General features: G+C 38.6%; 1 protein-coding gene across 4 annotated transcripts in view; it reads left to right on the top strand.

Annotated features, from left to right (window-relative positions):
• WASF1 (WASP family member 1) overlaps positions 1–24,369 on the top strand; it is a 93,947-nt gene that overhangs the window by 28,573 nt on the left and 41,005 nt on the right. Inside the window, exon 2 of one of the 4 annotated variants that reach the window (XM_065056646.1) lies at positions 21,265–21,345. The exons of the other annotated variants lie outside the window; for them this stretch is intronic. The gene's annotated coding sequence lies outside the window, so the exon portion shown is untranslated. The remainder of the gene's footprint in view (positions 1–21,264; positions 21,346–24,369) is intronic. 4 annotated transcript variants of the gene reach the window in all.

Below are 24,369 nucleotides of genomic sequence, written 5' to 3'. Positions count from 1 at the left end.
TGCATGTGTATATATTGAAGTATCACCTCTGTGAAGCTATCTATATTTGAATGAATTGATCAGATTTTGTTGTATTGTACTGGGTTTATGTGGGAAGGTTTTGGGAACAGGGGGCTGCAGAGGTGGCTTCTGTGAAAAGGCACCAGGAGTTGTCCTCATGTTGGACTGTTTCAGACAGATCCAAGATGAGCTTCTTCATTTCCCATCACATGTTAAGGTTTCCAGAACAGGAAGCAGGCCACTTAGAAGTACCAGGTGAATATTGAGGATATACACATTGTAAGGTGAGACAGGGTGGCGAGGCACTGGAATGGGCTGCCCAAAGAAGTTTTGGTTGCTCCATCCTTGGAAGTGTTCAACTCCAGGTTGGATGGAACTTAGAGAAACCTGGCCTAGTGGAAGGTGTCCCTGCCTATGGCAGAGGGTTGGAACTGAATGATCTTTGAAGTCCCTTGCAACCCAAACTATTCTATGAGTCTAAGAACCAAAGAGGTTTATGGTAGATGTACACAATAGAAGAAATGGAGAAAGTCAAAGTATGTTGTTTGACTGAAGGATCTTATCTTAATTTTACCTTAGAAAATGCATATAGAGTTGTTAGGTATTTGCAGTGAGAATTAATAAAAGCTATAATCTAGTCTCTAAATGTATTGTAATGACTAAAATGCTGTAGTATAGTTACAGAGAATACATTGAATTTAATAATACTGCCTGATGTTCGTACATTTACAAACATGAAACTTGTAAAATCATTCTTTAATAGCCTTCACCAGTTGCTGCGTTCCTCTTGGGCATATGCATTACTGTAGGCATATAGAGCTTTGCAAAGATTAATATAAGAATCAAGCATATTTTAATTTAACAGAGCACCTGGTGCCTTAATGCTTTATGTTCAGAAAGAAAACAGCTCCAAAATTACTTTAAAATAAGTCTCTGTTTTTTCTAAAAATACATTAAATAAGAGTATATGTGTATCTGATGTCAGTATTGGGTTTTTTTTTTTTTATTTTTTCCTGGGCAGTGACAAGAATGTGGAGGGTCAGTAAGTACCTGTAGAGAAATACAAACCATACTCCAAAACCAGGAAGCTCCCCAGAAGTGTCTCTGCTCTTCAGCTCCCTCCAACTGAGGAAAATGTTATCTTAAGAACCTTGTCATTTCCTGCCTAACAAGACCATTGAGGTATTTGGAGTCCATAGAGCTAGAGACTTTAAAGATTAAAGTCACTATCTTTTAACTGGGTCAGGGCAACAATTGGTAGACTTGTAGAGAGAACAAAAGCTATATGATGATTGCCTTGCAATAAAATTCCTGTGGAAATAGATGCAGTTCTGTTAGTTCCTGCCTTTTGGCCTAGTGCCAGCTGTACATGTAAACAGAGAAACCACCAGAGTATGTTTACACATTGGTCCAGCAGGCTGTAACAATTTATTGAGAATAAACGCTAGGAAAAAACCTCCAGAGATCATGTGATTTGTTTAATACCACATATAAAACTATTTCTGTTCTGTACTCAAGCATATGATAATGTACGTGTGATGTCTAATGATGGTTATCTTTTTAATTTTATTTAATGGATGGAAGGAAATCACTGTCATAAAGCTCAGCCAAACATACATCAAGGCCAATTGCCTTGGTGTTAGTTCTTAATATTTTTTGTTTCTTCACTGTGATTCATACACACTTCAATGTCTGCTTCAAAAATGTTTGATGGTCTCAACAAAGTACATAAAACTACAAGTTGCAGATACACCACATGTTTGTGCTGCTGTTCAGAGGGATCTGGACAGGCTCACAGGAACCTCATGATTTCCAAAAAGAGAAGTGCAAAGCCTTGCACTTGAGGAGGGCCAGCCCCAGGCACCAGTTCATGCTGGGGACCAGCTGGCTGGGAAACTGCTTGGCAGAAAAGGCCTTGGCAGTGCTGGCTGAACACAGAATCATAGAATGTCCTGAGTTGGCAGGGACCCACAAGGATCATTGAGTCCAACTCCTGCCCTTGCATAGGACAACACCAAAAATCACACCATGTATCTGTGGGCATTGTCCAACACTGTGGTGGACACTGCTAGGCTTGGAGCCATGACTGCCTCCCTAGGGAGCCTGTTAAGTGCTCCACCACCTTCTGGAGGAAGAAACTTTTCCTAATGTCCAACCTGAACCTCCCCTGGCACATCTTCCTGCCATTCCCACGCGTTCTGTCATTGGTCACTTAGGAGAAGAGTTCAGCACCAGCCCTTCCTCCTGCCCTTGTGAGGAAGCTGTAGCCGCCATGAAGTCTCCTCTCAGTCTCTTCCAGGCTGAACAGACCAAGTGACTTTAGCTGTTCCTCATAGGTCTTATGCTCTAAACCCTTTGCCAACTTCACAGCTCTCTTCTGGACTCTCCAGTAGCTTAGTATCTTTTTTTATCCTGTGGTGCCCAGAACTGCACACAGTGCTCCAGGTGAGGCTGCACCAGTGCAGAGCAGAGTGGGACAGTTACCTCCCTCGCCTGGCTGGCAGTGCTGTGCTGGATGCACCCCAGGACATGGGTGTCGCTCTTGGCTGCCAGGGTCCCTGTTGGCTCATGTTCAACTTGCCATTGATCAGAATCTCCAGATCCTTCTCTGCAGAGCTGCTCTCCAGCATCTCATCCCCTAGTTTGTATGTACAGCCAGGGTTGCTGTGTCCCAGGTGTAAAATCCAACACTTGCCCTTGTTGAACTTCATGCAGTTTGTGTTTGCCCAGTTTGTCCAGAGCCTCTCTGCCCTCAGAAGTGTCAACCGCTCCTCCCACTTTTGTGTCACTGACAAACTTACTTAGCATGCCATCAAATCCCGTGTCCAGGTCATTTATGAAGACACTGAAGAGTGCTGGCCCTAAGATGGATCCTTGTGGAACTGCACCAGTGACTGGTCACCAGCCCAATATGACCCCATTTATAATACTATAACCCTTTTGACCCCGGCCCATCAGACAGTTGCTCACCCACTGCGTTATGTGTTTGTTTAGCTGTATGCTGGACATTTTTTCTAGGATACTGTGAGAGATGTGAACCAGTAATGTGCTGTTGCAGTGAAGGAGGACAACCCTGTCCAGAGTTGCATTAGTCAAAAGACGTGATCGTTCACCTCTGCTCAGCACTAGCAAGAACACATCTGGAGTGCTGGGCCCAGTTGTGGGTTTCCCAGTTACAGAAGAGACATAGATATACTGGAGTAAAAGGCCAGAAAAATAATTAGGGGATTGGAATATTTGTAGCACAAGGAGAGTCTCATCGAGCTGGGGTTGTTTAGCTTAGAGGAGAGAAGGCTGGGGGGAATCTCATCAAGGTGTATAAGTGCCTGACAGAAGGCAGTAAAAAAGATGGAGCCAGGCTTTTCTCAGCAGTGTGACGTAATGTAACAAGAGGCAACGGGCACAAACCGAAACACAGGAAATTCCATTTAAACATAACATTTCTCCCTGTGGGTTTGGTCAAACTCCAGAAGTGCTTGAAGGTACTTGAAACATGCCTGGACAAGGCCTGGAGCAACTGCCCTCGCTGACCCTTCTTTTAGAAGGGGTTTGGTGTAGATGATCTGCAGAGGTCCTTTTGAACTGCATTGATTCTTTGATTTATTGGCCAAAGTTCTTCTGACTTGCTTTTCTACTGAACTGAGCTTTTATAACTTCAAATGTGCAGACTTTTAAATATTTTCTGAAAACATTCTAGGATGATAGCACAGCACTGGAATGGATTGCTCAGAGTTTAGAGTCATCATCCTTCCAGGCCTCTAGACCATGATGAATCAAACCCAAATGTTTCTGGTTAAAAAGGAAACGAAGTTTACCGGGGTGCTTGCAAACCAGCAATGAAATGTCTGTGGTCAACACATCTGAAGTAACTGTGTTTGCTTCTAGATCAGTAACTGTTCTCTGTTTATAAAACAGATGTACATTTATGCAACAAAAGTATGTTCAGTTCCACTGCTCTCTCTTTTCCTCATCAATAACATGAAGAGGGTTGTCATTGGTGTGATGAGGGTGTACCTCTGCGTCAACCTATTTTGTTGACTCTGCGATAATTGAACTGTATTGAATAATCAAATCCCTTCATGTTAGTTGATAACTAGCTTTTGCTTTATCTGCTGTCGCATTGACTATGCTGTTAGATAATGGTAAACTTTCATGACTTTTCATGCCTGTGCTAGTTAAAGCATATGGACTTGTTTTGGTTGGTTTTAATGCTGGTTATCAAATGGAAGACTCTCCTCACTGTTCTGTGTATTTTCCTCCCCTTGTAGGAAATGGGCAGGAGGTGGGGGAAGGAAGGAGGAATGAGTTAACACTGAAAATTGTGTTGCAGCATGTCATCTTCTGGAATGATAGACCATTTGAGGTTGCATATATATTATAAGAGAAGTTTTTGAAAGTTTACATAAAACGATACAGCCGATGAAATTATGCTTACTTCACTGTGTGATCCAGTTGTGTAGTTGTGCATGCACTGGCACATAGGTATAAATTTACTCTTCCTCTGTAATAAGTGTATCATATCAGTATATATGGTTTTGAGGTAAAAGACGTAAAACATGTTTTTCACATTTATAGCTAATTGTAGCTAGGTGTACATTAGTTTCAGACAATTATTCTCAGTGGCTTGAGTGGAAAAGCAGCGTTTGTATGTGTTAGCAGGTGTTCCTTTAAAAATAGTATGTAGTTCTGTCTGCCCATTTTCTGTATTTGGTGCCATGGCAGTAACAGGTGTTAAAGTACATTTGAAATATCAGACATTTTGTAGAATTTTGTCAGTTTATGTAAATTCAAGTTTTACTTTCCTTCTCCCCCACCCCATTGCTTTGCAAAGAATTTAGTAGTTACTCATCTTTTTATTTCTGCAAACAAAAAGGTTTCATAAAGTATATTCAGTACGATAAAGATGAAGATGTACATATGAAAAGGACTTTAGTAAATGCAACTTTAGGCAGTTTACATTGTGCACAATGTTTGTTAATCTTGAGGCCCTCAGGCTACTTTAAACAGATACAGAACATGTGGAAAAATTGAGGGGTTTAGAAAAGTTAAGATCTATGTGTATATACACAGAAAATGTTGCTAGTAGGAAAGCGACAGGTGTCTTTAAAAAATGATCCTGTTTTCCTCTCTACTTTCTGTATTAGCCCTAATGTTGGCTGTGGAAGCTCTCACAACAGATCACAGACGTAAGCCTCTTTTCAGTTCCTTTGGAACCCTGGGTGAGGTAATGCATTCTCTTCACCCAGCAACGTGTAGCTTTTTGGTGACTGGAAGAAGGAACAGTCGGAGATCCAATCTGCAGAAACAGATTTGAAATGCAGGGGGGAGACAGTTACTCAACAGAATAAAAGAAAAAAAGAAAAATGAAGTAGAAAATACATGAGGAAGTAAGATTAAAAGATAAATGGGTGTAAGGATATGAACAAAGGAAGATTAAATAATTTGATTTTGCATCAGGTTTATCATTCTCAAGACAGTTGAACACAAGCTGTTCGATTTAAAAAACAAACAATCCCCCCAAACCAATCACCAACAAATGACACTCCTCTTCCCTCCTCATTGTCTCTTCCCATGAAAAGTGTCACTGATACTTCTCATGCTATCTATGAGTTATATAACTCTTTAAATATGAAAAGGGGAAAAAAACAAAACTAAACCAAAAACCACCCTGAACTATTGTTTAAAAAGTTTGTAAATATGTTATCTCCCCTTGATAATATAAAATAAAATACTTAGATATTGGTTTGACCTCATCTGGGGCCCTAAAGAAAGGAAACTTACCGAGTGTGCTTGTAAACATAGTTTATGCTTTAGTAAAAGTGGTTTCACTTTCATCTTCATTAAATACAGTAACAGAGGAGCCAGGAAACTAAAATAACTCTTAAATCAGTGTTGTCTGAGTTACTTTGAAAATCAGCAAATTAGTTGCATAGTTGAAGACCTGAACTGGGCAAAAATGCATGTACAAGGAAACTATTGTTTTGAGTTGCACAAAGCACTTCAGTTGCATTTATATGCAACAGTGGAATTGGAAGGCAGAGGAAGAGTAGGACTTACATACTTTAGCACAACAAAATATGGATAGTTGCATGTAGTTTACATGCACATAGGGGTTTTTTAATTGTTTTTGCAAAAGAGACACAAATATGGAAACTAAGATTTTTTTTATAGTGCCCCTGTACTGACAAAGTTTAAGGTTTTTAAGGGGAGGTAACCTGCTATGAAGAAGGTGAACTGCTGTGTAGTCGAAAGGCGGTAGTTGCGTTTCTGATTTTTATACTCACAAAATAGTAGAAGCAATTAATGAAAGACCATGCTGTTCTGACTGAATTAGCTATTTAATTCTAGGTGAATGGCTGGGGTTTTAGTTGATTGAAAAACCTTAGAGAAGCATAATGATTTGAAATACATGGATATTTTTATTTCTTTACAGAGAGATGTTTTATTTATGAGTTGGTTTTGGTTTTCTTTCAGTTTTAATTTTCAATTTACTGTGCTCAAAGACTGGAAAAAGAAGGGAGAGATGAGCAGCTGGGATCTGTACTTAGTAGGAAGAAGATGGCCTTGTTCCTTGTAAGAAATACCCATGATTTGGTTTGGCCTACTTATGGAAAAGACAGCATGCTTCTGTTTGATCTTGCTTCTGGTGCTTGAATAAAATTATATATTATGTACAGACTCACTGGGACACAATGGAGTAAAGAAGTGAGGATTGTCCATTAAGTACTTCCCCACCCCCACAGCCATACAATATTTTAGTGAAAAAAATCCCAAAGAAATAAACAAAAACCCCCAAATTTCAGACTGAACGTGATGTAATTATATGTTCCGGCTATTCTGTGATTTTGCCTAGGTCCTATTGGTGTGCATTCAAATGATCATTAATATGGTCACAATATTGATAGACTCCACAATTACGGGATTGTATCTTTGACTTTTGATTTCTCTGAGGTGTGTCTGTTAGAACTGAACAGCCACTCTCAGAAACAGGATCCTGAGCTGGGTGTTTGAGAGTGTTTGACTGGATTTGTGTAAAAGGCCTTAAAATAATGGAAAGGTTCTGCACAACACATGGTGATGTTAAAAGCTCGTGTAAGCTTTGTTTGAAAAACAAACCACCCACCACCAAAGAAAAACAAAAACCAAAACAACTAACCTGCCTATGGAAGCTTGTCATAATTGTGATGAAAATGCAGCAAAAATGCAAACTACTCATCCAGCAGACAGAAGGCAAAAATTAGATACAGAGGGAGACCAAGAGCTACCTAGGAACTCTGGACCCCTGAATATAAGCTGCTCCTCCCCCACTTTTTTTTTTTAACCTAAACGAAAACCATTGTCATTAATGCCTTGTATGTACAAAATGAGAGCTGCGTCTGTCTTGACCACAGCATTAATTATTTTTTAATTCTTTCTGTCGTTAATAAGTTTATATCTGTTTGACTTTTGGTACAGTTATTCAGTGAGATCACTTAAGGCATATCTGTTATTTTTGATAGTTCTGTACACAGAGAAGAAAAGATTCAATTTTTCAGTTATATAAAAAAATTCATTTTAAGCATTCTGAAAGCAGCCTTATCTTTGATTCCTGATGAGTGTATCTTTAATGGAAAAGAAACACAAGCAACAAAAAAAAAATTAAAAGGTTTTCAGTGCAGGGTATATTACAAAAGGAATCATGTGCATGTAAATAAAACTTTCCAGGTGCAATTTGCATGAATAGTCATACAGAACTGTGCCGCTTGTCATGCTCATGTTAATACTATTAAATATCTGTAAAAATAATTCACTGTGGTCCATCAAAGCCCTCCTTATAATTAGTTGTCAAATACCTACCTAAACAGGCATAGGCGATACTGACAATATTTGTGTCTGTGTTCTTCTCTCTATTTTTTTGATCCTTTTGCAAGTGTTTTGGAGCTACCGGTGTTAATCAGTACACAGAAAATGGGAATTGTTGATGAAATCTGTAGATGAGACAGTGGAAAGCATCGTTAATTAGTGAAAGATCATGATACTACAGAGCAAAGATTGAATAATTCTGAAGACCAAATTGCTTACGGTGAAATAGAAATAGAAAGTGCAAATGTCAAAAAAAAGCCTTTTTACATTTATCAGTAGAAGAGTGCATGAGAAAACCCAAGAAGTGCTAACTGACCCAGATGAGAATTGCCAAGCAAAAATTAATCTGAATTCTGTAAAGGGCACATTTGAAATTAGGCTGTATTGGATGTCGTATTTCTGAAACAGCTAGAAATAAAACAGTGCTGTTTTAAGAAGCACTGGGAAGATCTAATACATTTTTTTTAAATTCAGGAATTTTGATTGTAAAACAGGCAGCTAAGAACTAGGAGAGTGATGTGTTTGATGTACAAAGTTAAAGTTTAAAGGAGCTGTGCCCCCCCACCATGTAAGTACATCGGAGGGTGAACACTGAAGGAAGAAGAGTTACTGAAGATAAATGATGGTTCTGGCAATAGAACGAATATCGATAAGATGGGGCATGAATACATTTAGGTTGGAAATTTGAAGACGTGTTTAACCATACAGAGTTGTGTGATGCTGAAATAGCTTTCAGTTGAAGTTTTACAGCCCTGCAGTAGATAGCAAACAGAACTTGGTTAAATAAAGTTGTATGACAGGATTGACCCTGTCGGAATTGGTTACCTAAGTCTGGCTGTGTGCTGCTGTCTGAGCAACAGGGCCTCTGAGCACCATAGAGCCTTGGTCTGCAGCTGTGGCTCCGAAACACCGGGGTAACAGAAGGAATGGTGAACATCACCCGTATTCTAGACATTCTTCTATCTGAGACGTTTACTCTGAAGTAAGCTGACTTTCTGTAAATGACCTGAAGGAAGTTTAAGTTCCGGTTAAAACGTTCCCTCTGAAGAATGCAATCTCAAGGTTTTCAGCACCAGTATTAGTAATGCTTTAGTACTTCTTGTTTGTTGTTTTGGTTTTGGTAATTTGTTTTGTTTTAAAAACACCTCCTTCATTGTCTACTTGATATTAGCTTGGAAAATACAAACATTTCAGGCACCTGTCTCATGTGGGCTGGGCTTTCATAATAGATAACAGGAATTTTACATAATATTGTATTTAATGGTGCCATCCAATGAAAAAGAGGATAAATACAGCCATGATATGACAAATTAATGTGCTACAGTAATAATACAGAAAGTGTTAAGAAATTACAATTATTTTGATAAAGGATGAGAACAAATGTACATTTTTTTTAAAGGAAAAAGGAAGTTGAAAAGGAAAATACCTAAAATCCAGAGGAAAGATTACTTCAAATAAATTATTATAGATAAACTATTTACTGTACTAGTAATCTTACATACCTTTCATAGCTTCAGCGACTAAGTTGCCAGAAGGGTTTGGGCCTCTAAAGAGAGGAACTTCGGCATTAACGTGAGTTCGAGGACAGCAGGATGAAATTTAAGTCCTTATCTTCTAGATATTTAAGTTTATGTAAGATTATTAGATATGATTGTACCCACTTTTCTCAGCCTTTGTAATGTGAATTGTTTATTAGTAGTTTGCCAAAAATGTTGCACCCAAGTAGCTAACCAAATAATGAATGCTGCACCAAACTCTGCCTTGCTCAGTATTCAGGAGCCACCAGCAGATGCCCAGAGAAGAGGAAGAGTAGGGTCAGCCCATATGATACTTCCTAATATTCTTTCAACCTCCGAGCATTTTCAACTCAGGGGTTTTGTAAACTTCTGGAGGTTGGTCTAAGTACCTGCAGTGAATCTCTTATGAGTGCTTCTCTGGTTTTTGCATGACCTGATGTGAGGTTCTTGCATTCAGTGTCCCTGCACAATGAAGTCCTACCACATGTTCCCTTTGAACCTGACCCACCCCACCTTTAGATGCTACCCATTTGTTTATTTTATTGGAAGGAACCATGAACAGTTAACCTCTATCTAAGGTTTTGCCACTAATGATTTTTTGCCACTAATGATTGGGTTGATCTTTGTCAGAGCAGCTCCCAAATTTCCATTTGCTGCAAACAGAAGAGTCCTAGTCTATCTGAGCATTCCTTGTATGGGGGCATTTCATACCATTGGTCATTCTTGGCCTCTCAGAACCCTTTCCAAATCTATGGAACAAACATAAGTTTATCGAATTATATAGAATGACCTTTTTCTGTTTCATTCTCTGCCAATATCTCCTAATTTTCCTAATACTTCTTGAATTTGCTAATATGCATTTTTAGTGTAGCCAAGCACTAGGCTGGTGCTTTCATGGAGTGATCTAGCATAACCCCACTCTTCTGCTCCTTAGTGTCACTGTTCTTCTCAGAACCTCTTGTTTTATATATGAAGCTAGGATTAGTTTTCAATACGTGTATCGTTTTACTTGAATCTAAATTGGATTTCACCAGCCATTTTATTACCTGATCACTCAGACTGATAAGGTGTTTTTGTTGTTCTTTAAGGGCACTCATCCTTACTACCCTGAATAAGTATGTACTGTCAGTAGATGTTTCTCACCTGGCTGATGTGCTGCCATCCCTTTATTCTCTGCCTTGCCATGGTACTTATGTGTGTCTCAAAGAGGACAGTTCCCGGTAAAGACCCCTGAGCGGGTGACTTCCCTCTGTTGTGAGAGCTGAGTCTCAACTCCTGTGTTCTGGTTCCTCTATTTTAATCAGTTTTCCATACCACAACATTTGCCTTTATGGCTTGGCTGCTTAGTTTCCTTAAAAGCCTTCAGTGAGGAATTTTGTTTAAAGCTTTTTTTTTTTTTTTTTGAAGTGAGTGGGCTGTGTGAGCTGGATCAGCCTTGTGCGCGAGGTTGTAACTTCTGCAGAGAACTTCAGCAGGTTTGTAAAGTGGGACTTACCTTTACAGATGGTATACTGGCTCTTCACTGCTAGATTGATTTTAGTGATTTAATTCTGCACATTGTTATAATTTCTATTATCAAATCTCAGGCTTACCCGAAAGTATTCCCTAAAATATTTTTATTTCTCAAGCTAGGCATTCAATGCCAGAATTTAGGTACTAAAGAAGTTGTTGTCATTTGGCTGTTTCCTCCTGTATTTCATTAGAAGCCTTTGGTGAATACCACGGAGCCTAGGTGATATATTAGGTTGTCTGTTTGTACCATAGCCTCTTCCATAGTTACTTTCATTTTAAACCGAGCCTCTGCTTAGTGACTGAATGACTTGGTTTTTTCAGTCAGCTCATTACACTTAACCCTGCACCAGCATTTGCTTTAGTAAGTTTTGTATTCTGGCTCTGCGCTTCTGATATGATATCATTCAGTAGTCTCTACTTCTGCCTGTATGGATTCAGTTGCTTTAGGAGCCTCTTCTGGCTTTTTTGAAAGTCATACTCATTTTTACATACTTCCACCTTCTGAAGATTAGCACAACTGTGGTGATATTTCTTGGCTTTTGTTGCACTTGCAGTGATACTGAATTTAAGTACATTACAGTCCCTGCTTCAGTGACACTGTCACTGTGAGGTCTTAGCCTTGCTCTACCCATTCCTCAGTGCAAGCATGTAATGGTTTGTATTTCCTGGTTTGTGATGCTAACCATGAAACAATTACTGATCTAAAAAATCAATGCAATCTAAAGAGACGTCATATTGATGATGTTTGTTCCACGTGTCTAATACAATTAGATGCTCTGCCCCTGCTACAGCTGTGGTGTCTGTTGGCAGGTGATGCCCCTGTTGCAGTTGGTGTCACTATCATGGCTGCACAGGTAGCAACATGCAGCAAAACTTTTTAGTTCTATCTGAAATTCCAGTCGATGCAGCTTCTCCACTAGTCACTGAAATGGTAGCTTGTTCCTTAGATTTTAAAGTCTCTTTTTAATACATAGTTCTATTGTACACCTAGCACATTTTACCATTATCTTTACATTTTGTGTCCCCAATCTTATTTTCTCAAAGTTTCCAATATGTGTAGTATATTAATGTTCTTATTTAGGACAAGAAATTGATCTAAAACAGTCCTTTGAATTTTCAGTTCCTGTTCCAATACTGAAAGTATAAATAATGTATTCTGAATGATTAATGCATTCCATAAATATTGAGGCATAGGTATTAATAATTTGATAAAATTGAGTATTTTAAAGGTAGTGTAAAATGTAATTGTATATATGATGAAAGTTAGAAAAGAAAAAATGGCACAGAAAAGAACAAAATGTAATGTCTTAAGTGCTATGCATTAAAAGTAAGAGTTTTATAGTGCATGCTGTTAATGTAGAAATGCTGATGATGTAGAAATATGCAAATGTGTACTTTTTCCAGCTCTACTGTTGAAGGCCTGGAATAATAAAATGGAACGAATAGCCGAACAGATCGGCCAGAAAACATTAGAATTACATGCTTGACAGAACACTTTTGTGTTAAATGTATACCCCTCGCATTTTAAGGGAAAATAATTTATTTTGTTAAAAAAAAGAAATGGCATGGCATTTTTTTTAATTAGAAGAAAAAAAAAAGGCAACCAAACCACATAATCAGCATTTCTTCCTTCTAATCTCTAGTACTAGGTGAGTCTGGTACCAGTAGGTCAGGATTCTACAGTTATTTGAGATTTGATCTCCAAAACTACATAAGATCTTCAAGGCAGGAGTCATGTCTTTATTCAGCATCTAGCACTAAATACAGTGTCAACATGATACCGCAGTAAAAATAGTAATGAGTACAAAAGGAAAACCTTTGCAATGTTCATGACTTCTCCTTTGCCCTTTGTTCTGTGTGTTCTGCTGTGAGAACCCCTGCAAATCATTTGGCTTTTTTTTTTTTTTTTAATACTTAATTTTATCTAAATTTAAGACCTCAGACAATTTAGAATTGTCCTAGCAGAATTTGTAGAATGTTCTCCACCTATGCAGATTTAGTACACGGTGTTTTGAAGCACTTACCCCATACATGAACTAGAGTTGCCCCTTGAAAGTTCTTTAATCCGTGCCTCAGAAGACTCTTCAGCTCATCTGTGGAATTTACTGAATACTTAAGATTAACCATCTTCATTTCAGCGAACAAACTCCAGTGAGCGTGCAGATTAAATAATGTGAATGTGTTAGTACTGTCTGTGTTCCCCTCTCTTTCTCTCAAATTCTTTGTTTGAAACTCAGCAACCCGTCAGCTGCGCAATGAAATCTTTCCATTTTCTTTATATTTCTGTGTTCTCATAAGGAATCAAAAATAGAATGATAAATGCAGCAAATAAGTTGCTAAAATACATAACAAACTGTTTCAAGACTTTCTAGTTGCCTTATTTTATATATGTTCCATTAATGCAGGAGGAAATCTTTTGTATACATAGGAACAAGCAGTTACTTCATGCTTAATTTATGTAGTATCTTGAAAGGGTCTATTTTAATACTAATAAAGTGAAATACTTTCTTTAACACAGAAATGTGGCAAATGTAATATGTGCCCAGCCGAAGATGATAATTTAAAATATATTAAATATTTAATATAATGTTTACTTTATGTACTTTCTGTTAACAACTTTAGCTTGGATTTCTCAGAACATTTGTACAGCTGTAACTCTTAATTGCTCTTAGTTTTACAGTGAAGTTTGTGTAGTCTTTGCTCTTTTCAACAGAAAAATGTAAGTCAAGAATTCAGTAGCGTTACCAGCTGAAGTTAACAATTACATTTTTTTGTGTGTAAAATATTTGTAACTCTTGAAATTTACCTCCCAGAAAGTGCATATTTTAATTTTTGAAATAATTTAATAGATGCAAATTTTTTGTTGTTGTTGTTGATGTACTGATTTCTCTGCTTTGAATTGTTTTAATTAATCTCTGAAAAAATACTTTGAATATTTTTACCACCATTGCTTATTACTTTGAATTGTCCCTATTCTGATCACAAGAACAATCAGGGCCTTCTCTAGGAGAGAGATTCTAGGGGTGAGTTAGCAGTCTGAGACACCTCTGCTTACTTTTTGCTCTCCCTGACGAGGTTCTTTATTTGGAAATTATTAGGAATATTTCTTCTCCGTGTGCAACTATAGACTCATCTGAACTTGGGTGTTTCAGCTGCTGTTGCAGCAAGGGCAGGCAAGCGGCTGAGTGACGGGGCTGTTGATGGCAATGTCAGGAGGAGAAGCAAGGGCGTTGCTGGCGGGGCAGCGGTGCCAGACAGCGTTAGTGTGTTCGGTCAGAAACAACCACAGTTCGACTTCACAGGAGACTATGCGGTGCATAATAATGCTTGACAATAGTCTCTTTATCTCCACATTTCAGTTTACAGAGGTGAATAAAATGTATCTTGGTATGGAGTATGACGATTATACGCAGTTCTTTACAGTGCTGCTTTAAAAACATTCAGCTTTAAAGTGATAAATCAGAGAGTATCTGATTGTACTCTGGATGCTGGTAATTGAGGACAGTGCTCAAGTGGAAACTGATACTAACACTGGAACTTCACATGTAGGAAGCAGTATCAAAACCAGAGCTTATATTAAAAGTTCAGAAATCCTCACCGTAAAAATACAGGCTCAGTTTATTAATCCAGTTGCCTTTCTTTTCAGACAGGTTTTCTTTTTCAGGCTAAGGTTGGTATTTCCATGTAAGAGGTGCTTAAGAGGTATAGTAGTTGGTGAAGGCAGATGTTCTTTATAAGGAACTACCCTAAGGTTGTTGCGCCAACCTATTAATAGAAGAGACTCAGCATAATTGAGTTTCTGAACAATGTCCTTAGTCTGTGACTAAAACAGTAATTCTACTATTTTCGTGGGGGGTCTTTCACCACTGTGTGGGTCCCCTGGTATGGTCAGTTGTGGAAAAAGTTTTAGGTGTGATGGAATTTTATCATTTATGCACTTGGTTGTCTGTTTTTGCACAGGTCACTGAAAAGAATTGCGTAGTAGTTATTGCCAGTCACTCCCAGACTAGCCTGGATGTTGGCTGAGAGGTAGAAGATTTGGGAACTGTTTATCCATTCCACAAGCCATGCAGCAAGCTGAGAAATTGGTTTGATTTAGGTTAACAGCAGAACTATTCAAATTCAGTCATATTTAGCTTGGATTTAGGTGTATCTGAGATTATTTTTGTAAGCTGTTGAATAAAACCATAACATTTTGATATAAACTATCTTCCTTGTGCAAGAAAGGGATAAAGGACTGTAGATTTGCTATCATTTTGGCAGTTACCTGGAGTCAGTACAAATCCTAGAATGACTGGCATTTATTCACCCAACATTGATGACGGAGACTCTTGACAAATTCTGTTCGAGTTTGTTATGGAGGTTTAAGATGCTGCTCTCTGTTGTCTGTCCCACCTGTCTGATGCCCCTTTGAAAGGATGGAACTGGATTTGTCTGCTTTTCATCTCTTCTCGGCTCAGTACTTTAAGCTGATAGCGTAAACTAAACTTGCCAGAGCTTGTGTGTTGAAGCTTTGAGATAGGCAGAAAGCCAAGGTACAGTTTTCTGGGGTTTAGATTGTGTCCCTAGAAGAGCTATTTTTGCTGTGAGTAATCTTCCCCCACACCTCCGTCTTCTCTGTTTTCCCAGTGTATTTATTTGGGATGAATAAGACATTCTCAGGTATGATAAAAGCTGTGTGGTCTCAAGTATGCAGGTTACCTGTATTTTTTGTGAAACATTGCAACAACTTTATTTAGGAGTTTGCCAGACTTTCTGAGACATTGATGGATGTTCTTAAGGACAGGTTAACCTATCATTTGCTGACAATAACTTGCATATAATTGACCCTTCCATAGAATGGAAGGATGGACTGTAGATCACCTGAAACTTTTCCTGCTCTTGTTCTCAACTTTATGATTCTTAGAGTCTTTTAAAACTTGTGTCCAGGGGTGCATGATATTGTATATTCAGTTCTATTTCAGCAATCCTGACCAGAAGCTGAAAGGGGATTTTTAAAATTGGTGTTCTCATCTACGGTTGTGTTTAGAAGCAGGTTGGAGTTGGCAGGTAGAAAACTGGAGCCTCTTGAGGACATAAAACATATCAGTCTCATGCAAACTTCTGAAAACTGTGGAAACTTATTTTTTCCACATTCTGCTCTTGCAATATTGGCTAATAGAAATCACTAAAAATATGGCAGTGATTGAAAATGTTGATTTAAATTAAACATTCTCAGGAAAATACTTTCGAAGTGAAAATATCTGCTTTTGCAGTGAGAAAAGCTTGTTCCTAAAGCCTTTTTGTTTCATTTTAGTTTTTAGTGTGCTGTTATGTTGGCTGGATCTGCAAAGAACAAGAACCTCCTCTTCTTATCCTTAGTCTCAAAGTTAACATTTTTGCTCTAAGTGTTGTGTAATCATTTGGTTATTTAATTATGTGACGAGATGCTCCTCTTGCTTCAATAAGTAGTAATAATCTTTTTGAGTTACAGGAATAGTAGCGAACAGTTTCTTTATGAGGAATAATTGTGGCTTGATAAACTTACAACCTTTGTTATGAATGACTGCGTGACTACAATTGCCAGACAGTCATCTTCAGTCTTTTTATTTATGGAGAAGGCTGTCTAGATATTTACTCAATGATAGTTTAGTGGTGTTAATGTAAAGTCTTGTAGAAGGTTGCTTTTTGTTATTTCTTCTTTCTTTCCTCTTTTATTAGCAAAATATTCTCCCTATAGTGATGCCTGATATAAACTGGGTATTGGAAGAAGCAGCTTTGGACTTTTGATGTAGCTTAATAGCAAAACAGAAGGGATTTCATCTTCCTATTATTTTCCTTTTAGTTAGTTTCTTTCTGGTTAGTACTCTGGAGGAAAGTGAGTTCAGTATATGACTGGGATATACATTTTGAAACTTCTCTTTTTTGTTGCTTTAATACTCAGATTACTGTGCCCCTCCCTCCCTCTTACTCATGTGCATTGGAATGGATCATCTAAACGCTAATAGAATAACTCCAAGCATGTAAGAGTTCCCATGTCAGTTAAACCTTAGTTCATCTAAACGTGTACGTGGCAAGGATCATCTGCGTGCTACTAACTCCACATACACAGGAGTTGCCATGTGAGTTAAATAATAATTATATAAGCTGGTACCAGTCTTCAGTTATAGCCAGAAACTTAAATTGGAAAAGAAAATGTAGACATGACATAACTACAGTAAGTTTATTTATAGCTGTTTGCATATTTGAGGTGTTCTGTTGTTTGTTCCACTTTTTGAATACATTTAGTTAAAAGCAGAAGTTCCAGTGTTGGTGCAAAAAGTTTAGGAGCATTTCTACAACCTGTGTGCAGCAGTGAGTCAGAGTAGGTAATTCTCTTAGTCTCTCTAGGCGTTGGTTCAGGTGTGAAATCAGGTAGTAGTTTTCCTCCATGAGAGGCTACCCCTTTGGGAACACTACTAAATTGAGGTTATGGATTATAAAAACATAGGTAAAATTGTCATGTTTTTTGAGAAATGTGCAGAAATCATATTATGCCAAACCAACTTAAGTTTTTTTTCTTTAAATCTCTGCTTTTAGATCTCATATTTTGGACCTTCCATTGTATCTACATATACATATAAAAATAAGTGTTTGTTCAGTGAATAAACAGCAGCATCAGTTTTGTCACCAATGTGGTATTCTCTCCTGCTTGCTGTTGCAAAGAGTCTCCAGACTATGAGTAGGAACTTGTTATCTCCTCTATTGTGTGCATAGCCATGTCTATTTTCTTCTGTAGTAGGAAGCAATACAAATGGCACTCGGAGGCTGCTTTAGCTTTTACTTGTTGCTGTCAGCTGCATTATTTTCTTTTGGATTGCACTGTCTGAATTTCCTGTGTGAATATTCCCACTAAGCTTTGTATGAATCGTAGAACCATTTAGGTTGGAAAAGACCTTTGAGATCATTGGGTGCAACTGTAAACCTAACACTGCCAAGTCCACCAATAAACTATGTCCTTAAGGACCACATCTACAGGTCTTTCAAACACCTCCCAGGGACGGTGACTCCACCACTTCCCTGGGCAGCCAGTTCCAATGCCTGACAACCCTTTCTGTGAATAATATTTTCCTAATTCCCAATATAAACCTCCCCTGGCCCAATTTGAGGCTGTTTCTTCTAGCTAGTCCTAAAATTACATTCGGCCCCTTGAAGGCAACTGCGAGACTGAGGAGGCCCCAGTGAAAATGAGTTTGACACCCTGCTCTAGCTAGATGGTCTTTAAGGTCCCTTCCAATCCTAACCATTTATTTAATTGTGTGATTTGATTGTTACTTGGGAGAAGAGACTGACACCCTCCATGCTACAACCTCCTTTCAGGTAGTTGCAGACAGCGATCAGGTCTCCCCTCAGCCTCCTTTTCTTCCGGCTAAACAGCCCCAGTTCCCTCAGCCGCTTCTCATCAGACTTGTGCTCCAGACCCTTCACCAGCTTCACTGACCTTCTCTGAACAATCTCCAGCAACTCAATGAATGTTTCCAATTTGTGTGAATGTCTGCGAAACTTTCCTGGAGATGCTAGTCACAGTGATGCCTTCATACTCTCACCCGCCAATGTCTCTTAAGAGACAGTTTAGGTAGGAATTGTGTTTTGAAGAGGAAGAAAACTTCTCATTTTTTTTTTTATTATTCTCCTGGGTGTATGAGTGTTTATCTTCACTAACACTCTTGAGGGTAGTGTCAGTCCTTGCACATACCATGCAGAGACTACTCTGCTCTTCTTCACTCCTTTCAGCTGTCTGGCCACATCAGAGCTTCAAATGCTTATCTGCAGTGCCAGAATAATTTTTATGCAGTAAACCCTAGCTTTTGGGGGTTCCCACTTTTTTTTTAGATTTTGCTTATTGCATTCTCTTTTGTGGTGTAATTTTTACTGTTTGTTGGTTCCTGCCTCCCACCCCCTTGTCTGTTTTGGTTTTGGACCTTCTACTCATAGTACAGTTTTCTTCAGGTTTCACTTTTTACCTTTAAGAAGCTGGATTCTCACTGCTGTGAAGTAATCTTCAGCTAAGTCTGTGAGCTGTAACATTTGGACGTGGAATGACTGCTACATTTCACTGTTGGTACAGACATTTTCATTTATGTACCGCATCTTTGGCAGATGCATTTGCAGATGTTTTGCGCCAGACACAAGAGAAGGGTCCAAGGAGAAGCTCTAGATGTAGTCTTCTGAGAAAATCCATTATTTTGGGCTTAGATCCTAGGCCTGACTCTTCAAAGTTTTCTCAATTCAGCCAGACTTTCCATCAAGGAGAAATAAGACTGCTTCTGATTGTGAGACCACTATGCATTTCAGGGACAAGTTCTCAACCAGGCTGTTTCTGTTAATACTTTAGCTATTTTCTACTAAGCATGATGGCTTTGCTTTCCTTATTTCATTAAAAACTGCTCTAAGACTTGTTAGGTTGCAGAGAGCCAAAGAGGCATGGCAGGGAACTTCCTCGCTTCCAAAAATTTAGGTTGACACTCTCAAGGGAAAACTTTGGGTTGCCCTTGTTCAGTGGATATAAGTGATGCTTTTGGTAGCCCTGTTTCTTGCTCTGAAGTTCTTAGGATTGCAACTTAGTGCTTTATAGACCTTGTGCTGTAATATACTTGCCACACCTAAATCCACTTTCTTGGTTGCTCATACTTCTTCCAGTTCAGTAGTTACCCAGAGTTGAGAGAGTTGCTTTTCTGCTGGGACTTCAAAACCTCCAGTGACATACTCTGAAGAATGCTGCAGCTTGGTTGTCTCAGATGTCTGTACATCAGAGACGTGGAGTATGCTTCATTCCCTGGTGGTACTAAGGCAAGGACACTGGAAGAACTTGTGTAGCTACCCAAATACCTAGTCTGCTCCTCAAATGTTCTTTGCTTTCAAGTCTCTTGGAAGCTTTGGCCTAAGCAGTTGTCACAGTGTGAGGGAAATCTTACGGTGTGAGTACAGCACCGTAGGAGTGATTCTACCCAGCTAGTAAGCTCAAATGGCAACTGTTGTTCTGTTCTTGCATGTAGAATAGATTCTGTCTTATCTCAGGGATATGAGAACTGCTGTAAGTGAAGACTAACTCTTCTTAAAATTCTTTGGCTTTGCATATAACTCAGAATCAATCAGGTCAATCAGTTCTATCAAGACTTGGATTGGGAGGTCATGGGATTCCTTCCCAGTTGCTGGTTTTTGTCTGCTTGTTGTGGATACCTTCTTTTTGTGTCACCAAAAGTGTGATGAACACTGAACACAAAAATTGTCTGTTGCATAATAAATCTTCCTCTAACACAAGTTCTACTTTTTAGAAACGTAACTGTGGAGTTACTCCCCGCAATAAACATCCCTTGAGTTTCCTGACATGGCTGTTCATCTAGAGATGTGCCTCTAAAATATGTCTTTTTTTGTTGTATTTGTTTGTTTGTTTGTTTGTGTGTTTGTTTTTAATGCAGGGTATTTAGTTGGGTGTGTTTTAACTTCCTTATTTAAGAATTCAGTGGCTACTTTGTTGTCCTTTTTTGGAGTGCGGTGTTCGTTGCACTGCAGACATCATCTTGGATCATTGCTTAGGAGATGCCTCCTCTTAGCTCTAACCTAGGTGATGAACCTCAGGATCTCTTCCTGAAGCGGTTTCACCTTGAAAGGAAGTATTCAACATCATTCTGTCCAGTAACCCCTAGGTCTAGTCTGATTCCCTAACAGCCCTTAGCCTTACCATCTACATCTCTTTTCACTTACCTTTTATTTTTAACAAAAAGACTGAAATAGCAATAAACTACTTTTCTAACCAGAGGGCCATGGAATTAATCTTTCCCATCTCAAGAAGATAATTTACTGCAATTATTTTCTCATGCCAAATAGAGAGAGATCTTGGATCAGAGGAGTCTGGATGCCTGTATTTGCTGGTTCAAGATGATGTGCAAGACACAATGATACTGTCTCTTTGATAGAGATATTGGCCCACATCTCTTGCTTTTCCAGACACTTCTATATCCTCTGTCTGGCAGAAAACACCTTGCAGTCCGGAGTGATCTGGCCATTGTCCTTGTGTGCTGTTGGAGGTGATACATTCTTACATGTGAAGTATCCCTTTAGTAGTGTGAAAAGAATGACCCTCTTCCCTTTACTAGTAAAAGGCTCCCTGCAAATAATTTTGGGATATTGGTAAATATAAAAAGTCTCTACTAGCCCCTGCACGAACCCCTGGAGAACAGCAGAACCATTCTGGACTTGGTTTCTACCTCTGCTTACCTTCTCCGAGCTGTGATCTGTACAAGGGAATTTTTTTCCTGGTGTTTCCATATATCTTCTTCCCACATACTGATAAGCTCGTTAGGTATTCTGGGCCAGACAGCAGCCTGCTCCTATGCTGAATCCCATGCTAAATTCCACATCCACTCCTTTTCAGGCATGTCTCCAGATTATGTGGATTCCTGACTCGTGTTACATCAACATACTGTTTACAGTCTGCTGGACAGTCTTCTCATCTGTAAGTTAATAAAATAACCTGAATCTGTGTCTGAAGAACACCTCTTGACTTGAACCAAAGTTCATGTGATAAGCAAGGTATTCTAAACTTCCTTGGCTATGCATCTTGTCCTTCCATCAGAAAGGCATGTTGTTGCCTGGTTTTAATTATCTTAAATTTAATTATAATATGTTTTAGTTATATAAAACTGAAAAGACAGTAAAGGACAACAGTAGAGTTGGAGAGGCAGAATTTACTGAGGAAAATGGGCAATGAAGAACACTTTTAGGATGGGGAAAAAAAACTAATATTAGTAATAAATCTAGAATGGAATTGGCATATTTTCTCCTGTCATCTAAGGAGTGCATTGTGCTTAAATTTAGTATCAAGGGCAAGGATTTAACTAGATTTAAGATGGAGCTTGATTAGTTTAGTTCATTAGTAGGATTATACAGTGTTTTCTTCTGCATTGCATAGGATTAGATTTGTGGTTTAAGGATGACATACCCTACCCAAATTGCAGTTTAGCCACTCAAAATATATACTTCTCTGATAGTCAAATCTATTTATTTTCCAAGACTGCTGAACCCTGTGTGTATAAATAAATTAGGCTCCTCTCTGCCTGGCTGAGTCATTTAACTTGAGTCACCCACACATGCTTAGAGGTGCTTAATTTGTCTAGCTACCTAGACAGCCTTCCAAACTCTGTCATTCCCAGGAGAAGCTTGAAAAGGTGAGCTGGGGATTAGACCTGTGACTGATTTTGTCTCGTGTGAGAGTGGTTGTTACTGTCTCTGATTGAGAGACCATTCAGTTGGTTATGCTGTATTAGTGTAGCACTCAAGTTAGGTCATTTAAACCTACATCTTCCACCTTCTAGGGAAGAAAGGGCTAAGCAATTGAGGAAAAATACTTTTTCAGGTAACTAGGACATTAAACTGGAAGGATGCGTATCTAATTTTCTAATCAATAATTCTGGAGATGGTTTTGTCTAATGACAAGATACATATTTTTTAAAATGCATAATTATTTCCTAGGATTAATATCTGGAAACTTAGTTCTGCTGCTTGCAGCTAATATCTCAGTTTCTGGATAAAATTTGGCTTATTTGCTTGCTCAGTTTCAAGTGCTTTCATGTGAAATGTTCTGTGGCTTAATGCTTTTGATTACTGCAATAACGGAGACATGAATTCATTCCTCTTCATCTGGCTCCCATCCTTTAATCAGTGTTTCCATTTCTCAAGTGAGTTCTCCAAACAGCAGGCTTTTGTTTGGGGGGCAAGAACCATCCCTCCTTTGGTGCCTACACTTCAAAGAGGTTGGATAGAGTTTATCTGAAGTATGTGGAGGCTTTTTAGATTTCCCATTGGTTCCATACCTTTTTGGTAGGAAAAAAAAAAAGTAAATGGACTGGATTGCTCTTTGTAGGCACCTGTGATTTCTGTGCCTTCTGTGGAAACACAGACGTTTAGCTACATATGGTGACTTCCCACTGCTGTCCTCAGGGACTGCTGAATCGACTGTGGTGCTGTCTTCCCAGACATGCCTCTTTCCTCCCTTTTTCTGTGGCTTGAAACCAATATTTTAGTGACAGCACCAATATTTGATAATCAGAAATTTAGACAGTTTTAGTCCAGTACTGTGTCTTAAATTCTCTTTGTGTCTACAGCTAACATATCTTAAATGCAGAAGGAATTACTGAAATTATTGAGTTTGCTGGTTCTTAATGTTATCTACTTCTGAGGTAAACAGGTATCTTTATTAATTGATAATTACATGTACTAGTTCAAAGTCTAACAACTCCAAGCTATCTTTTCAGAGCTCCCTGTAGAGACAGCTAAAGATAATCTCATTTCTCTATCTTTATTCAACCAGTATCTACCCTTTGCTAAATACTTGTTAAGAGAGAAGGAGCCAACTTTATTAACTCCTTTGCTAGGTCTGCCCTTCCTCTTGACTGGCTGGGCTAATCTGCTGTTTTGCAGAGAATAAACAGATTCATCTTCTTTTCTTTTCCTTTTCATGTCTGTAGTCCCTTGACTTCCTCAAAGGAGCCAGCAGAGATCTCTGTTTACTCAGTGATTCCCTTATCACAGAATATATTATGATTGTCACACCTAATGGTTGTGAGAGCTATGGATATTTTCCCTGCAGACTGAGAGCCCCTTATTTTCCCTGATAAATATGTACCTGCAGTTTTTTTGGTCATAGTGATTTAATAATGCTGATGCCATAAGCCCTGTAGTGTACCTTTACTGTCTATTAAGAAGTCTAATGTAAGAGAAACGCACAACTGAAAACAGTCTCCTGTCCTTGTGAAGATATGTGCCCTTGCAGAGCTTCCAAATGTTAATCGTTTGTCTCTGCTTGTAACTGAGGTGGCATTTCCAGGTTAGTGACTGCAGTTTTCATTCCCGTGGATTTTGTACTTCCAAGCCCAAATCAGAAAGTACAAGAATGTGTGAATTTCAGAATGTTCATATTTGTGCCTCCTGTTATTTAAGCCCAGTAACTTTAAGTAATTGTTGACTGAAGCCTAGCACAAAACTATGTTGTTTTTAAAATCAAGATTCCAAATCTGGGGTCAAGAAAAGGAGGTGATTAGAGTCATTCTTTGTCTGTTTGTCTATGATTCCTATTTCATCCCAATAATTGCTAAACTCCTGTCTGATATGAGTCAAATTTCATAGGGGAATGGATATTTGAAACATTGTTAAACTCCTGCACATTATTATGAAAATGTATGTCTTTGCAAATGTTATGGGCAATGGAAAGGGGACAGTGTTAGTTTACATGTAAATAGATGCAGGAAACCAGAGAGGAAAGTCATCTTACAGATATCCCAATTATGGGAACAGCTTTAGTTAATGCTTACAATAAACTATGACACAAAAGCATTGAGAGAACTCGCTTTAATTAGCTCCAGTGTTCACCAAAAAAATATTTATTCCTTTCCTGGCAAGAATATTCTCAAACTCAGACCTAGACAGTTAATGCAAATGCTGGATAGAATTAATCTTAGTATTTAAATTTAGGGAAAAATAC

This window comes from Columba livia, chromosome 3 (assembly GCF_036013475.1).
Source record: "Columba livia isolate bColLiv1 breed racing homer chromosome 3, bColLiv1.pat.W.v2, whole genome shotgun sequence".
NCBI classification, from domain to species: Eukaryota; Metazoa; Chordata; class Aves; order Columbiformes; family Columbidae; genus Columba; species Columba livia.
The sequence above is the reverse complement of the archived record's forward strand: the minus strand, read 5'-3'. Positions and strand labels throughout refer to the sequence as shown.